Genomic DNA, 11,057 nt, shown 5'->3' with positions numbered 1-11,057 from the left:
ATATGGAGGTGATGGTGGAGGTTGAGTGGAGATGGGGGTGATGGTGGAGGGTCCCAAGTGTCTATGGGTCCCCATGCCCATATTTCTACTATATATATGTATAAAAATGCAATGCAAAAATATTGTATGATACTATGAAATATAAGAAGATGAATGATGGTATTTTTAATTTTTATGCCTCCACGGTAAATATTTCTTACAGGTTTTTACTCCATAAAATTATTTATATGGGGCTTAAATTTTTATAGTGCCATGATGAGAATTTTTGTTTCATGATGCAGGTGTTGAAAAGTGAATATGATAAGATAAAATGATTAATGCAATATGAAAAAGTAAATATGGATGACTACCGAGTTACCACCTGGCGAGGGTTCAGGAATTTTGAGTCCACCGAACCAGACTTCTCTATTCGAGTTTATTCTCCTGGTTGCATCAGTCGGTCCTAGAGATGGAGACCTTAATGGTTGTACTTGCTTTTCATGCCACTCTAAATTAGAGCATTGTTCTAGGTCTTGGCTTGAAGGCGAATCGCTCTTCCTTCCCATTGATATCGAATTTTATTTCTCCAGCTCCAACATCAATGTGAGCATTTGTAGTGCTCAGGAAGGGTCTCCCAAGAATGAGGGTTGTCTTCATGTCTTCCTGCATGTCATGTACTACAAAATCTATGGGAACGAAAAAGTTTTGTATTTTTACTGGAATGTTTTCAGTGATTCCTATAGGGTAGCGAACCAATTGGTCAGCTAGTTGCAAGAACATTGATGTTGGTGTGACTGTTGAATAGTTTAGCTTGTCAAAGATGATTTTGGGCATGACACTGACACTTGCTCCAAGATCGCATAATGCATTCTCAAAGTTTTGACTCCCGATCGAACAATCGATAGTGGGACATCTTGGATCCTTCTTCTTGACAGGTGAAGTGTTTAGGATGGCCACACTACACTCCTTCGTTAACTTGATTACTTTAGTGGTAGGCAGTGGTCTCTTGTTGTTGAGGATGTCTCTGAGGTACTTCGCGTAGGTAGGTAGCAAACTACTCATCCATTTTGGCTTTCTGATTTCTACGTGGAAACTGTTAGGAAGGTCATGTCATGAAAATCTTGTTGTAACTCTTGCTCTTGTGGCCCAACTTCTTCAACTTCATCGGTTCTCTTCTCCTCTTCCTACACTACCACTGGTGTCTTACCTGTCCTTGTCGGATATGGTGGATCACGAGTAGACTTGCCATCTCTTGTGGTTATGGCGTTTACCTTCTCAAGGTTGGTGGCAAAAGGTAGAGTAGCCGCCAACTGGGCTAATTGTGATTCTATCTTTTTATTATAGCTAAGTTTGTCTTTTATGGCAGAAGAAAAACTATCCATTTTAGTATTTATGTTTTCTTGGACCTTATCATTAAAAGCAAGCTTTTCAGAAATATTCTCATTAATCATGGCTTGTTCTAAGATCAAGTCTCTCAAGGATGGTTGCTTAGGAGTATTATAGTAATCACGTAGGTACTTACCTTGGTAAGTCGACCATTGTAGTTGATTCCACCCTTGTCTCTATTATTGTGGAGCAGAATTGTTGACGATGTTTGCATCCTCCTGATATTTAGGGAATTCTACCCCTAAGTATTCTCCACATGTGTTTTGAGCATTGAATGCATCTTGAATGGCCTGACTGATCTTTCTTGTAATTGGCTCGCTGTTCAAGCCAATTTAACAGTATGTCCATCTTGGTTGATAGTGCACACACCTCTTCTAGTACTCCTTCGCTCTTATTGCATAATTGAATGTTGCATGATGACCAACCTTGATTAGAGGCTATCTTTTCCATAAGAGTTTCATCTTTTCCAACGGGTGAGTGACATAAATGATCCTCCGGCAGCGACATCGAGTTGGTCAAGAGCTTTTGGAGTTAATCCATGGTAGAAACTTTGCATGAGCAACCAATCTTCCATCCCATGATGAGGACAATCGGAAATGTATTCTTGGAAATGTTTCCATGCTTCTAGAATGGTTTCTCCTTTCTACTGTTGGAAGTTTGAAATCTTTCCTCTTAAGGCATTGGTCTTTCCTATAGGGAAGAACTTTTCTAGAAAGGCCTTTGAACACTTTGCCCATGTGTTGATGTGATCTTTGTTGATGTAGAACCACTACTTCACTCTTCCCACTAGTGAGAATGGAAACAAGCAGAGTAGTATGATGTCTTAAGCAATGTCCTTGATCACAATCGATGCTTCTAATCTCCAGAAAATTCTGAAGGTGAGCACTAGTATCTTCATGTGCCTTTCCACTGAATGGGGTAGCTTGCACAATGTTGATGAGGCTTGGCTTGAGCTCAAACTCAAGGTTATTGGTTTTGAATGTTGGTCCAGTGTGAATGTTCTCAGTGCTTGGAGCAAAGATTTCACGCAGAGTCTTCTCAACCTTGGCTTCAGGAACTGGTGTTGAGCTTCCTCTTGATTGATTTGATTATGTTTGATGCAGATTTGGTGAATCACAACCAATCCTGCAATACCCTGTATAAGATATGAACAAAGACAAACAAGGGTAAGCCTACTAAAGTAGAGGTTATGATTTCATCAATAAGTATTTATTTATTCAATTCTCCTAGCCATGTGCCCCTACCCGGCAACGGTGCCTGAAATGCTTGTTGACATTTCTTAGCATCACTCTTTACTAGGTTATCATCCCTAGCATAATGCTAGAAATGGGTGGTTGGTAATTATTAATGACACTTGTAAACTTTAGAGAAAATTATATATATATATATATATTAAAGTATCCGCAAGCGCATAGATAATATACCATTGCAACATTTCACCTAGGAGTATACTAGGTATCATTATTTATATTTTATCCACAGTGAGGAGCTATGGAATTATGTTGGCATAGAGATATTGACAAATATATATACTTATGATAAAATCACTCTCATGCTATGGCAAGGGTATGTCAAGGGTTAAATAAATGGTAAGTCTAAGGTATTAATGGTATTTCAGAGATAGAAATAGAGACTCATAAAATGTAATACTGGCTAAGCAAGAGATTCGTTAAGAGCAAAAGATTCCTAAGTCATTCCCAATTCACTAAGTCTTTTGTACACCCAAGTATATACACTCTCATATATAGTATAACTAACTTTGGATCTATGCATAAGGAACATTACTAAGGAAGATCAAGAATAAAGCTTGTCTCCCTTCGCAACCGCGTTCTACTTGCTCTACAAACGGGGAGTGGACTATAAAGGACTCAATGGGAGTGTCACATCCGTGATCTACCACATGACCTAGAGTGTAGAATGCATCCCGCAAACAAACAATATCTAAGCACATGCTTATATAGTGTCAGCCACTTAACTCACTCGAGTACTAAGCTAAGAGCTTTGCGAACATATGCATAAATTCATCATCAATCATAACTATATCAAGCATATATCTAGAGTAAACTAGGAACACAATGAAATAGCAACATAATATTGAAGTAGCATAAAGTCAAAAATTTAGAGATACAATGGCTATACCAGTCTCCAGACGGCAGATCTAGAATCCTGAGCAATAGCCCACACTCTACTTGAACCTTACTAGCTAGCCTATACTAGAAACTTGAAGAATTGGAGCTCTATTCTCTTCTCTCTAGAAACCCTAATTTCTGGTCTAATCTTAACTTATGGCAGCATGCGGATGGAGGGGGGTAGGGGCTAATTATATAGGCCGGAGCATCAATCCTGAGCCCTCAGATCAAACCGACTTGAATAAACGACGTAGATGCATCCTAGGAGGCGGTGGAGGAACCGACGTTCGAAGCAGGAGGCTAACAGGTGGACCTAGGGGGTTGGGCGGCCTATAGGTGGGGCTAGCCAGGCCCCACCTGATAGCCTTCTACCCTCTGCTTCAGTGATGTGGCTTCTAGAGTCCTCTGGAACCTTTTGGAGTTAATTTCATTGCGGATAAGCATGATTTAATTTGACGTTTTGATCCCCCTTGATGGTTTTCTGAAATAACCCTGCTGAAAAGATAGATTCACCAAAACTCATGAAAATTGTTAGTTTAAAACCCTAAGTCTATGTTGGTGATTATTTTCATGCATTATTTCAAGATAACTACCGTCAACAGGGTACACCTCCCTCTCTCAACACACTTTACTTGAGCATCACCTCACACACCTCACTCTCTAGTAGTAGTAGCTTTACTTTTTAGTAGCTTTACAGTAAGACAAAGCTACCTTGGATAGCTTGTCTCCTGGGAAGAAGAGACCTTTGGGTATGAATAGAGAAATGAGTTCTTCCAAAGTTATGCTCTCATATGATATTTATAGTCATACTTATGAACGAGAGTATAGTTATTGTGTTATAATCTTAATATATGAACTAGTATATAGTTTATGTGTCATAAAAGTAGCACACTTAACTTTATGCCTAAACACTCATATAACTTATATAATCGGAATTAGAGCAAAGTTGAGGTGGCGGTTCATCGTCCTATTAGGTGTGCCCAAGTTCTTTACCTGTCGATCTGTAGGGTCAAGGACCCGGGGGATTTGGGTAGTTTCTATATACTGCAAGCGTGGTGCTTGGGTATGGAGAGACAGCAAATGCATTGTCTCTTTCCACGGTTGAGGGGTAGGCGGTAGGTGGTGACAGCCCTGTCCGTCCCTTGTAATCCCCCACTGTTCGACTGGGGTGTAGGAGTCTAAATTATCACATGAGGTTGCTAACAGACCTAGTACTCGATGGCCTCCCCACTTGCTTCACACTTAGGCCTAACACTAATTATGTAACTTATATGATCATTAACTAATCTTTGTATGATTATACTAGACCAATGCCTGCTTGACTAGGATTATTATTTTATTCTTTCTTCTCTATTTTATCCTTTGATGAATACCAAGTGTGTGTCCACTATCTTGAAATCACCATTCTTACCCCTATTATAAACATTGGTGTACTTGCAAGCATTATTATTCACGTTCATATCCATACTAGACTCTTAATCAAATGCCTTCCTTTGGGAAAATATAAATAACGATACCCTAAAGACTTTTGGGTGAAATGCTACAATGATAGCTCCGTGTGCTTGCGGATAAATATATAAAATTGTTAAGGAACTATCAAGTCTATTACTTAGTGGAATTGCTAATCATTAGTGATGACGCTAAGAAATACCAACAAGCATTTCTGGCGCCGTTGCCAGTGATGGATTCTATCTCCATACTTGATGATTGCGTTTAGAAATGCCAACAAGCATTTCTAGCACCGTTGCCGGGGAAGGCATATTGATTAAAGAATCTAGTAGGACATATTCATGATAATATGCATGTAAGGTAGCCATTGTTTATGCAGGCTAACTTTGCTTGTTTTCTCCTATTGTGGATAAAAACATGATAGTGTATGACCGGTTACAAACTACCGGAAAACTACATCTGAAAATCCAGAGGCACTCCTAAGGAAGAAATGGTCTCAGTGCTACTGCTTCTTCTGCTACTCTTTCGACAGTCGAACTAGTCACCCCCGCACCATCCACTACTCCAATCATGGCCAAGACCCTCCGCGACTACTCCACCCCCGCTTGTTGCCAACAGTGCCCGTTGGGCCCGCTGTCAACATTGGGTATGGGAACTTCGAGCTCCGTACTGGCCTCATCATGATGGTGCAGGCAAACCAATTCCACGGTTTGCCAAGCGAGGACGCAAACGCGCATCTCCAACACTTCCTCGAATTGTGCGATACGGTCATCATCAAGGACATCGCACCTGAGAGCATCAAGCTCCGCTTGTTTCCCTTCTCCCTCTCGGGGAAGGCGAAATAGTGGTTCTACAAAGAACGGGAAGCTGTCAAAACGTGGGACAAATGTTCCACAGCGTTCCTCGCTAATTTGTTCCCCATGGGCAAAAACCAATACCCTGAGGGGATGAATTTCCAACTTCCAGCAAAGCACCACGGAATCCATTCACGAGGCTTGGGAGAGGCTACAGGACTACATCTAAGCATGCCAGCACCACGGGATTGACACATGGTTAGTGCTCCAAAATTTTTATGATGGGTTAATACTCATGTCTAGGGGGCACATTTACGCTGCTGGAGGTGCTTTTCTTTCCCTAACCATTGATGGAGCTACGGCTCTCATCGAGAAAATGGTGTAAAATCAAAGTTGGGGGAGACAGAAAGCAAAACTACAAAATGGCATGCATAACGTGAAGGAGACGGATATGCTTGCCACAAAATGGATCTTCTCATGAAGAGTCTAGAAAGACATGCCCAATATAAAAGCAATGAAGGGCACCATCCTAGGCCATAGACTCGCATATGACATGCGAAGTCTGTGGCAATATCGGACATTCGGGAGAACGATTACCCTGAGACCCTTGAAGATGCAATGAACAACAACAATGGGTTTCATCCACAAGGAGGTCCAGGGTGGAATCAGTCGCGCCCAAAATATCAGACTAGGTAACTCTGTTTGCAATTCAAACTTTGCAGATTAACCTTCCCTAAAAGACTTAGTGTTAGGCCAAGCTAAAATTAACGAAAATCTAATAAAGAGACTTGCCTCTGATGATAAAATTTTGGAAAACATTAATTCAAATTTAGAAGGCTTAACCTTTTCCTTCAAAAATCAATTGAGCTTTAATAATTTTTAACTCATCTAGCTCAAATTGCTACCACACTTCCTGCAAATGATTTTGAAAATATCCTAGGGGCAACCCGAGATTTCATTTGAAAATGTCAAATGCGGTAACCACGAGGGATGATAAGTCCATTCATGATCTACCATATCCTAACCATGTAGAAAAAGCCAAAAAAAGGACAGGGGTACAACCTCACCATAGGCTTTGAGCAAGCTTGGGGGAGGACCTCCACAAGGTAACATGTATCTTGCACTCTCACCACTTTTTGTCACCTTGCATAAAAAAATAAAAGAAATAAAAGCTTAAGGCTCTATTTGTTCACCATTCAATGTTTTTCACCTCCGTTGGATGATTATTGTTTTCCTTCCATGCTCTACACAGGTATGTTTTGGTTCAGGGTACGATTATTGTATGATCATACTTTCATAGCTTTTTTAAATTAAGCATGGTGCTTAAGTTAATTAGCCTACCTTGATCAAATAAACTATGATATCTAGTTTGATCATTGAACTAAAACTGCTAAGTATAGATATTGGTTGGTTATATAAGACTAACCCCTGCAGAAATGTATAAGATCCATGAGGGTAGGTTTCAAACAGAGACAAGGTCAAACCTTTCGGTGAACCTTAATAAAATAAAAATCACAAATCATAAATTAGCCATGGCATCGGACATCCCTTGCAAACCACACCATAGGCCACAGGCTAGCGTGTGGGAGGACCCCCTACCCAAGGTAAGTTATGTTTTACACTCTTGCAATTTTCTATAATTATTATTGCATATAAAAAATGAAATATGATAAAACAATAAAAAAATATTTATTCTACTTCACATATGTGATTTAAGAATGTTTAGTTTCTCCAATGTTGAAATGATAAATAGTTACTCTGTCTAAAATTTATCTGTGCCTAGGTTGTAACTTAGTATTCCCCAAGATTTAAGTTTGTTGGCTCAAATGTCTCATCCTAAAAAAACTGAAACTTGTGGGCTGCAAAAGCATGATCCTTTTCTATGTCATTTCAAGTTATGATATGGTAAATAGAATATGCTATGACTTTATTCTAAGAGAAACTTGACATATGGAGTTTTCATTTTAAAAATGCTAAAATCAAAAGTTTCTCAATGGTTATGAATTCCTACCACGGCCTTATGACATGATTCAAATGCAAACCTTAGTCATATGCTACTTATATTCACATTGAGTTTTGTCAAATTGTTGTGACCCTTGTAGAGGTTATCGTCATGCATTCATGATCAAGATTCATGAACACCCACATATAAAAATGCTAACTCTTACACTAAGAGTTACGCAAAAACATGTTTTCTGTCCACCTAAAATAAAAACTCCATTCATTTGTCATGAGTCTTTCTCTCCAAAGTTTTCATATGACAAAAAGAAGTATGGGGCTATGCTAAAAAAAGAGACATGTGAGGCTCTCAAAATAGCAAAAGAAAAGAAAAAAAACAGAACACATGAAGGTTCCAAAGTATTGATAGAAGAAGAAGAGAGACATATAGCCCATACTTCCAAGGCAATTAATCAAAAGAGAGAAAACCATGATCAAAGGAGTACCAAAAATATTAGGAATAGGAAAATATTTCACACACTTGCACATCTTGATCAAAGTGTATGACTTGCATCTCCTTGGATTCGGTTTTTGACTTAGCAATATATGTGATGTAAGTATGCCTCTCATTCTTACCTACCTACAACTCCACTCAAAGCCTTTTAGAGATAGGATGAAAAGAAGGCAAAACAATCAAATGCCTTGGTGAGGACCATACACATGGAGCAATTAAGTGAATCGTTTGAGGAACTTACATTTTATTTTGCAAAACTCATAAAACCTCTAGATAGAAGGTTGATCAAAGAATGAATGATTGGTAATTCAGTTAAAATAGTTCTATCTTGCAACTACCTAAGACTTGGAAAAGCAATAAGCCCCATTGGGATTAAGTTAAAAGGGTGGACATAATGCCAACTTATTTAAATTGAGGAAGAATACTTTATTATAAGCATGGCACTTGTGAATTATATTCAGTATTGTAGCAACTCCTGATCAACAACCAATAACTTAGCAATTTGCTTGGGATGAGCAAAGGTTAAGCTTGGGGGATCCTATTGGCGGTCATTACCGATCAAATCCGACCACCAATTAAGACACAAAAAGAGAAGAAATAAGCAATCTTGACCACATATGTATTTACTACTAACCAAGTTCCACATGTATTTGAAGAATGTTATTTTGCAGGTCACAAACACAAATACATGGAATAATTCACCGAAAGGTGCTTTTCGACACTGATTTGCGCAAAGGAACAAGGGAGACGCTCATCAACTTTGTGCAAACTAGGCAAAACACCACGGAACAGGGATCCATGTCTAGCCCATTACCTGCCAGACGAATGCGGTGGCGAGTGGCCATGGTCAAGGGGCGGGCGACCCCCTGCCGGCGCTGCTTAGCCGTGCCTTGCTCTAGCGGTGGCATGCCCCCATGCTGAGGCGGTGCATCCCATGCTTTCACGCCAAAGATGGACAGAAGCACCGCCTTGCTCTTGTATAAATAGAGGGGTACCCCTCCCTCTCTCAACACACTTCACTTGAGCATCACCTCACTACCTCACTCTCTAGTAGTAGTAGCTTTACTTTTTAGTAGCTTTAGAGCAAGGCAAAGCTATCTTGGAGAGCTTGGCTCCTTGGAAGAAGAGACCTTTGGGTATGAATAGAGATATGAGTTCTTCCAAAGTTATGCTTTCATATGATATTAATAGTCATACTTATGAACTAGAGTATAGTTATTGTGTTATAATCTTGATATATGAACTAGTCTATAATTTATGTGTCATGAAAGTAGCACACTTAACTTTATGCTTAAACACTCATATAACTTATATAACCAAAATTAGAGCAAAGTTGAGGTGGCGGTTCATCGTGCCATTAGGTGTGCCCAAATTCTTTACCTGTTGATCCGTAGGGTCGGGGACCCAGGGGGATTTGGGTAGTTTCTGTATACGCAAGCGTGGTGCTTGGGTATGGAGAGACAGGTGAATGCATTGTCCTTTTCCACGGTTGAGGGGTAGGCGGCAGGTGGTGACAACCTTGTCTGTCCCTTGTAATCCCCTACGTTCGACTGGGGTGTAGGAGTCTAAATTTTCACATGAGGTTGCTGGCAGACCAATACTCGGTGGCCTCCCGACTTGCTTCACACTTAGCCCTAAGACTAATTATGTAACTTGTATGATCATTAACTAATCTTTGTATGACTATACTAAACCAACGTCTGCTTGACTAGGATTATTCTTTTATTCTTTCTTCTCTATTTTATCCTTTGAGGAATGCCAAATGTGTGTCCATTATCTTGAAATCAACGTTCTTACCCCTATTATAAACATGGTGTACTTGCAAGCATTATTATTTACGTTCATCTCCATACTAGACTCTTAATCAAATGTCTTCCTTTTGGAAAAATATAAATAACGATACCCTGAATACTTTCGGGTGAAATGCTACAATGATAGCTCCGTGCGCTTGTGGATAAATATCTAAAATTGCTAAAGAACTATCAAGGCTATTACTTAGTGGTATTGCTAATCATTAGTGATGACGTTAAGAAATATCAACAAGCATTTCTGGCGCCGTTGCCGAGGATGGATTCTGTCTCCATACTTAGTGATTGCATTTAGAAATACCAACAATAAGCCCCAAGCTTGTTTGTCAAACGCAACTTAACTGTCTGCAAGAAATCGGGATTGCCTTAGTCGGGTGGTTTGTACTTTGGGTACCAAGAGGTATCCTGATTAAATAGTTGCGACTTAAGACCCAATCTGTGCAAATAGATGTAAACGTGCGCTGTTGGGAGATGAGCTTGTTCTACTGCCATACCCACGCTGTTTTGACTTGTCAACACAGTTTATTGCTCGCTTATGTTCGGGACTTGTTAAGCCGGGTGTTTTACACTTGGTTCTCGGGGAACTCTAAGTAACAATTCTCGAGTGGAGACCCCAATCATTGGAAGTCAGAAAGTTGTGCCATTGAGAGATGAACTTGTTTAACAATGCAATCCCCTGGTAGTGATGCAATATGCCTTCGGATCTTTTGAGATTGGACATTTGGTAGTCATCGAGACTTATGTAATTAAATTTTGGTATTCGGGAACTTTGTGATCGGGCACCTTGAGATCGGCTGCTCGCATTCCTGTTCTCTAAATTTAAATAATTTAACCTTGAAATTTCCGGTGATCAGGTACCTCGCGATTAGGTACTCTGGATCTAGGAAAATTTATCCTTAGAATTTCTCATGATCGGGCACCTCACAATTGGGTGCTTTGCGATTGAGCTTTTTTAGTCGGGAGCTGGTCGTCAGCCCTGTGTTTTCATTCTAGCAGTGGTAATGGCCAAGTCCTCGAACGTAGTCGCGGTGGTGCCGACTAAGTCGAAACAATAGCCGAG

At 39.9% G+C, this 11,057-nt stretch overlaps 2 non-coding genes across 2 annotated transcripts; one reads left to right on the top strand and one right to left on the bottom strand.

Annotated features, from left to right (window-relative positions):
* The first annotated feature begins 1,937 nt into the window (after positions 1–1,937).
* On the top strand, positions 1,938–2,044 carry LOC136509786 (small nucleolar RNA R71). The gene has a single exon (XR_010772527.1). It is a non-coding gene; the product is annotated as a small nucleolar RNA R71 (small nucleolar RNA).
* A 3,835-nt stretch (positions 2,045–5,879) lies between these two features.
* Positions 5,880–5,986, bottom strand: LOC136509718 (small nucleolar RNA R71). The gene has a single exon (XR_010772465.1). It is a non-coding gene; the product is annotated as a small nucleolar RNA R71 (small nucleolar RNA).
* Between the last annotated feature and the right edge of the window lie 5,071 nt (positions 5,987–11,057).

This window comes from Miscanthus floridulus, chromosome 15, assembly GCF_019320115.1.
Source record: "Miscanthus floridulus cultivar M001 chromosome 15, ASM1932011v1, whole genome shotgun sequence".
NCBI lineage: Eukaryota > Viridiplantae > Streptophyta > Magnoliopsida > Poales > Poaceae > Miscanthus > Miscanthus floridulus.
This window is presented reverse-complemented; position numbering and strand designations above follow the sequence as displayed.